This window comes from Cynara cardunculus, unplaced genomic scaffold (assembly GCF_001531365.2).
Source record: "Cynara cardunculus var. scolymus isolate 2C unplaced genomic scaffold, CcrdV1 Un_Scaffold_2169, whole genome shotgun sequence".
NCBI classification, from domain to species: Eukaryota; Viridiplantae; Streptophyta; class Magnoliopsida; order Asterales; family Asteraceae; genus Cynara; species Cynara cardunculus.
The window spans coordinates 74,475-82,360 of record NW_020201002.1 but is presented as its reverse complement, the minus strand read 5'-3'; positions in this window follow the sequence as shown (position 1 = coordinate 82,360).

Sequence of the window (7,886 nt, the reverse complement as noted above, 5' to 3'; positions counted from 1 at the left end):
CCAAAGGGATTTGGGATGTAATTCAACGAACTCACTCTAAAGCAAAAGATGCAACTTAGGTTTATGAAGTGAAAGTCAAGACTATGGCAGCAAAACAAGGAAGCAAAACAGTAACCGAGTATGCCAATCAATTAAAATCATTGTGGCAAGAACTTGATCATTATAGGGTAATCAAGAACAATTGCTTTGAAGATGCGGCGATACTCAAAGACTTCATTGAACAAGACTGAGTTTATGTAGGTTTAAACTCTGACTTTGATCAAGTGAGGATTCAAATCCTTGGAAAATCTGAAGTACCTTGCTTTAATGAAGTGATGGCTATGGTTAGAAGTGAGGAGAGCAGGAGAACCTTAATGCTTGAGACTCCTCCAATGAATGGCTCGACAATGGTGGCCGAAAATGTCAACATAAGGAGAGAAAATAGAACCAACTATGAATCTGGATCCAAGAAAGGTGATCAATTCAGGACTCAAAATCGAGATGGGTTATGGTGCACTTATTGCAAAAAGGCACGTCTCACCAAGGAGAAATGTTGGAAGTTACATGGCAAACCTCCAAGCCAAGAGTCGAGGCAGAAAAGTGCAATGGCTAGAGAAAAAGGACAAGCCCATGTTGCAATCGACCGAACCCCAGAAGAAGTCAAACAAGAGCCAACAAACCTTAATCAAGAGGAAGTGGAAAAGCTCATGTCATTTTTCAGCACTCTGGAAAAACTTATGGTGATGGATACTCATTCCCAAGGTACTTGTTTTTTAACCTATTCTAGTGAGCATCCCTTTTCAGTTGGATTTAATGTCTCATGTTCAACCCTAAAATACTCCTAGATCATTGATTCAGGAGCAACTAACCATATGACTCACTCTTCCAAACACTTCTCCACATACTCACCTTGTCCAAGTAACAAGAAAATTGCCACTGCTGGTGGAACTCAAACCACCGTAGCCGGTATAGGAGATATCCAACTCAGCTCATCCATTCTTTTAAAAAGTGTTCTTTACGTCCCAAAATTGTCCACTAATCTGATTTCCGTAAATAAACTAGCACGAGATTTACTTTGTCAAGTGTTATTTTGTGACAAATATTGTTTGCTTCCGGAAAAGGATTCAAGGAGACGATTGGACTTGCTAAGGAAAAGGATGATCTATATTGTCTTGAGATGCCAAAAAGTACCAGATTATCTCACTCTTTCGTATCAGAATCTGTTCTTTCCAATAAAGAAAAATTCATACTTCATCATTATCGTTTAGGTCATCCCTCATTTAGGATTATTAAAGTTATTTTTCCTTATTTATTTAAAACAATCGATGTTGAAAGCCTTCACTGTGAGGTATATGAGCTCGCTAAACACAAGCGTATCCCTTTTCCTATCAGTGATAAAAGAAACAACTCTCCTTTCTATCTTACTCACACTGATATTTGGATTCATCTAATATTTCCAATGTGTTGGGTGCAAGATGGTTCGTGACCTCCATTGATGATTGTACACGGGTTACTTGGGTGTTCTTATTAAAACATAAGTCTGATGTTAGCACTATTCTCCCTAATTTCATTTCGATGGTAAAAAATAAATTTGGAGTAAAACTTCAAAAAATAAGATCCGATAATGCTTGAGATTTTTTCAATCAAACTCTTACCTCCTATTTTCAAAAAGAGGGAATAATTCAAGAATCTTCAAGTGCTAAAACACCTCAATAGAACGGAGTGGCAGAGAGGAAAACTGGGAATTTATTAGATCAAACTAGAGCATTATTATTTGAAAATGACGTTCCAAAATATTTCTGGAAGAAGCAGTGCTCACAACAACTTATCTCATAAATAGACTCCCTACCCGAGTTCTAGGATTCAGAAGTCCTATGGATGTACTTTCTTCTTTTTATCTAAATGTGTCCACTTCCAACAATCTTGTACCCCGTATTTTTGGATGTATTTCATTTGTTCATGTTCATAGCCAACAAATAAACAAACTCGATCCTCGGGCTCTAAAGTGTTTTTTTTGGGATATTCCTCAACCTAGAAAGGGTACAAATGTTACCACCCCCCATCTAGAAAGTTTTTTGAGTAAGGGATGTAATATTTAGCGAAAACAATCCCTACTTAACCCAACCTTATCTTCAGTGGGAGGATCAAGATAAGGGTAGCCTTGAAGATCTTTTACTTGACTTATCTATATTAGCTTCCACTTCTATCCCTGAGCACTTCCCAAATACTCTTGTTATCTTGTTACTCATAAATTTGAAACAATTCCACCAGATCGTTAACCTATTCCAAAATCTGAATCCACTCGGTTTAGGAAGAACCTGGGTACTCAAGACAAAAAGTACTCAAGAGAAAAGAAGAATATTCTTGGACCTGAGCAAGTCCGAGAATTTGATACTCGTCCTTCAAACGAGATAACAATTTTTGACTCTATACCCTTGCAAAGCATAACTGAATCTCAAACGAGTGACCAATCTCTGCCTATTGCCGTTAGAAAGGGAACAAGAGAATGCATAAAAAGACCAATGTATCCCTTATCACACTACACCTCTTTCCAAAAATTCTCTCCCACCTACAAAGCATTTCTTGTCAACCTCAACTCCATTTCCATTCCTACAAATTTATCTGAGGCATTATCTAATGAAAATTGGAAGCAAGCCATGAATGTGGAAATGGAAGAACTTGAAAAGAATAAAAATTGGGAGTTGGTTAAATTGTCGGAAGGAAAAAGGCTAGTAGGATACAAATGGGTTTATACAGTGAAATATAATGCGGATGGGTCAATTGAGAAGTTTAAAGCAAGACTCGTAGCCAAGGGATATACGCATACTTTTGGCATTGATTACTTTGAGACATTCGCACCTGTTGCAAAAATGAATATAGTTAGGGTAATTCTATCCCTAGCTGCTAATCTTGATTAGGATTTGCATCAATTTGATGTAAAAAACGCATTCTTGCATTGAGAACTTGAGGAGGAGATCTATATGGATGTTCCACCTGGTTATGGAAAACGAACAAAACCCAATACGGTGTATAAGTTAAAGAAGGCACTATACGGCTTAAAACAATCTCCTCGAGCATGGTTTAGGAGATTTTACCAGGGCTATGTTAACTTTGGGATATAAACAAAGTCAAGGGTATCACACTATGTTCATCAAACACTCAAAAACAAGAAAAATAACACTGATACTGGTTTATGTAGATGATATCATTGTAACAGGAGATGATAAAGAATAGCAACAAGCCTTGAGCCTATGTCTAGCCAAAGAATTTGAGATCAAGACATTAGGAAGACAGAAGTATTTGCTTATTCAAGAAAGGGAATTTTTATATCCCAACATAAGTATGTTATATATGCTCATGGAAACAGATCAAGGTGCATGTAAACCTGCTAGTACTCCTATAGACCCGAATCATAGACTGGGAAATGCAGAAAAAGATGCAATTTTGAACAAAGAAATGTATCAACGGCTTGTGAGGAAACTTATATATTTGTCTCATACCAGACCTGACATAGTTTATGCTATAAGCATGGTCAGTCAGTTCATGCATAACCCAAAGGAAACCCATATACGAGTCGCACACCGGATTTTACAGTATCTCAAAGGAGCACCGAGGAAGGGAATCCTGTTTGAAAGAAATAACCGTGTAACTCTTGAAGGATACACCGATGCAAGCTATGCTACGTCATCAGTTGACAATAAATCGATAACAGGGTATTGCATTTTTCTCGGAGGAATCTTGTGACATGGAGAAGCAAGAAGCAAAGCATGGTAGCATGATCTAGTGCTGAAGCCGAATTTCGGGCGATGGCACATGGTATATGCGAACTATTGTGGCTAAAAATCATTCTAAAAGATCTAAGGATCAATCGGGAGGGACCAATGAAGCTCTATTGTGATAATAAGTCAGCAATAAACATAGCTCACAATCTAGTTCAGCATGATCGAAGAAAGCATGTTGAAGTTGAGAGACATTTTGTCAAGGAAAAGCTAGACAGTGGCTTAATCTGTACTCCATTCGTGCCAACTCATGAACAACTAGCAGATGTTTTCACCAAAGGACTAAGTAGATCGACGTTCGAGAGAATTTTATCCAAGCTAGGAATAGGAAACTGCCAGTCACCAGCTTGAGGGGGAGTGTGGGAAAATGTAAAAATGTAAATGATTATGTATTTAATGTAGGAGTAATGGGAGCCAATCATAATCCCATAATATTAGTGATTGTAGGAAATCCCATAAAATCAGGGATTCATAGAATAGTTTCCTTTTCTTTCCCTTTGCCTTGTGTATTTATATTGTATGCTTTTCTGTCAAGAATGAATAAGAAAAACAGCAGAATTCCTAAATCTTTTACACAGAATGACAATCTACTTCTTGCAATACCTTTGCATGCACTTCCATTGATTTGGCAACACTGATCATTGTTCTTCTAATCACCATTAGGCAGTGTGACAGAACTACATGAAGAAACATAAAAACACAATTTTTGAGTGTAACTAGACCTAGGTGACACAACTACCACAACTTAAATGACATAATTGCATTGACAAGTCACTAAAAGTGGATATTTTAGATAACATGAAGCTGTGAAAGAGTGAGTTACATGACTAGGTAATTGGTACTTGAGTGTATGTAAAATTATGATGATAGTGTAATTATATCGAAAGAACAGAACGCAGCTATAAGGGTGTTTATTACTGGATCTCTCTTATTTAATACTCCTCATTTAGGTAATTGGTCTTTGCTTGTTTGGTTTTTGGCATAATTTTTAAGCAATGATGCTGAATTGGCTTATTCGCTCAGCCGTTAAGCCACCATGTATTTGCTGTCCATATTCAACTATCTTATTTTAGACGGGTCTTTAATAGAAGAAAAACAACAGCCTCTTAATTATTTTGTAATTTAATCAGATTAACCTGATAAATAATTTATTGAGTGAGTGAGTTCCTCATTGTCTGATTAGGTTCGAACCTCTCTTTTCTTGGGTCAACATCTGTGTATATGGAAGGTTGTATGTAGAAATGTTATCCCCATTCAGTCCTTGGTGAACAAGTAAATCCAATGATGTGAATGAGTTATAAGTAGGTAATCAGTATTTGAGTGTATGTAAAACTACCATGACAATGTAAATATACCAAACTAACCGAATGCAGCTACAAATGTGTTTATTACTTGATATCTCATCTTTAATCATTCTCATTTACAGCCTCTACTAACTTCATTCTATTTCTCTACAAATTCACTTACCTTTATGACAAATGAGATTGTTATGTTTATATGTACATTAACTTCGATGCCTATAACTTAACTATCATAGAGAACTTAGAGAGAGAGTGTGTGTGTTAATAACAAAAGGACCATATAAGGCTTATCCACTGTTTGTATGAAATTAGAACTGCAAATATTGAACCTAGATCTTTCTTGCAAATGTGTCTACTAAAGAAAATGGAATGATTACTGATCAACCAACACGGTATTTACTGATTACTTCCTCTAATAACCAAAGGATTACAATACCCATCAATTCGAGAAGCTTGTTTTCTCCCAAAATTGGCTCAAGCCACATTGTCGAAACAAATGCCTTCTCTCACACTCACACTCTACTATTTATATTATTGCAAGCAGGCAAATAATGGACCCTGTGGTCCTCTACGCTAACATAAAGCATTACCTCACTAAGAGAAAACATAAATAACAGAAATACCAGACTCTTGCTAAAATATTTATTATTCCACCATAACCCCCTCAAGATTATTTCCTGTTTCACGGTTATAGAGGATCTTAAAAAGGGAACACTTCAAACTAGCATGGTAAAAAGTGTTATACCAGTATTACGCCCACCCTAGCCACTTAGCCCATTGTTTAGGCTTCTCTAAAACCATACACTGCAGGTACTACTCCAAACAGTGGTTGACGACCTCTGTTTGCCTGTCACTTTTCAGGTGGTACGCCGAACTATAAGAAAGCTTATTACCTTGTAGGTGGGAAATTTCCTTCCAAAAAGTACCAAGGAACAACTTGCCTCGGTCTGTGACAATGGTGTGAGGTACCCTGTGGAGTCTTACAATTCTCGGGAAAATATTCCTGCCACCAATTGTGTTGTGAATGGATGTTTAAGACCTAGAAAATGTGTGTACTTACTAAGCTGGTCCACTACCACTAGAATTGTATTGAGCCCTTGCGACATTGGTAAGCCTTCTACAAACTCCATGCTAATATCGTCCCAAACCTTGTCCAGTATGGTCAAAGCCTTATGCGACCCCGTGGGTGACCCTGATAAGTTTTTATTTTTTTGGTAAACATCACATTTCTGCATCCATTCAGTTATGTCCTTCCTCCTTCTAATCCAAAAAACCTCCGAAGCAATGCGCTGATAGGTTTTGTCCTCCCCCAGATGACCCCCTTTGGAGAATAACAAAACTTCTCAAACAATGCTGGTAATAAGGCTAAATTTTTGGGAAAAACTAATCTATCCTTAAACAATAACAATTCCTTTTGGATAACAAACCCTTTAAGTCTGCTGTTAGATGACATCAGATCATTTTTAAGCTTGCACAAGAAGGAATCCTCTTCAATTTCCTTGCGTAGCTCGTCCTATTGCCTCCATTGCGGCCCCCTAGGACAGAGCATTCAGTGAGGGGCTCTTTTCATGATAAGGCATTAGCCGCCTTGTTACTACTCCTAACTTTGGCTCAACCATCCGTTGATCTGTTTGGACTATTAACTTTTTTACTAACAAGTCTCTATTTCAGAATTGCAAGTACTATAGCCATGAGTTCCTTCTCATATATAGACTTTTGACGCACTTGTCGTCCTAACGCATGACTAAAGTATGCCATGGGTTGTTCTTGTTGCATCAGGACAACCCCTAATCCGAAACCTGAAGCATCAGTCTCGAGAATGAACTCTTGGGAAAAATCTGGTGGACGAAGAACTGGGGCCGTCGACAAGGCCATTTTAATTTTGTGGAATGCATGATTGGTTGCATCATTCTAGACGAATTGTTATTCCTTTTAACAAATCCGTTTAGACGGGTTGCCATTTTCCCATATCCAGCAATACACTTTCTATAGTAGCTTGTTAAGCCGAGAAATCTCTTTAATTCTGAGATGTTCCCTGGCAGTAATCCAACATCGCATGAATCTTGGTAGGATCAACCTCCAGCCCTGCTCCAGACACTATGTTGCCTAAGTACGTCAACCGTCCTTGCCCAAATTCACATTTTTTTCTATTTGTATAAAGCTGATGTTGGGATAGGATCTCAAAAACCTTTCCCAAATGGATAACATGTTCTTCCATCCCCTTGCTGTAAATTAGGATATCATCAAAGAAGACCAACACGAATTTCCGAAGGTAAGGTTTAAAAATGCCATTCATGAATCGCTGAAATGTCACAAGGGCGTTGATCAAACCAAAAGGCATGACAATAAATTCGTAATGAGGGCTGTTTTGGGCACATCATCCTCCATCTGATGGTACCCCAATTGGAGATCAAATTTTGGAAAACGCTAGCACCAAACAGCTCATCTAGCAACTCATTAAAGACTAGTATAGGAAACTTATATGGGACGGTGCATTTATTCAATGTTCGATAAACTACGCAAAACCTCCAGCCTCCATTTTTCTTCTTCACTAACAGGACATGGCTCGAGAAAGGGCTGTTGCTGTGTTGAATAACCCCTGCTATCAACATCTCTTTAATAAGTTTCTCGATTTCATCCTTTTGGTATTGAGGATACCTATATAGACGGACATTTAATGGTCCACTCCCTCCCAGTAGCACGGTGCACCTTCCCTCTTTCAAGCGACAATCCCATCGGCATGTGAAATATCATGTCATATTATTCCAACAGCCCTTCTAACTCCACTGGGCAGACTCCGGTTGATTCCTTTGAAGTGGGCATTCCA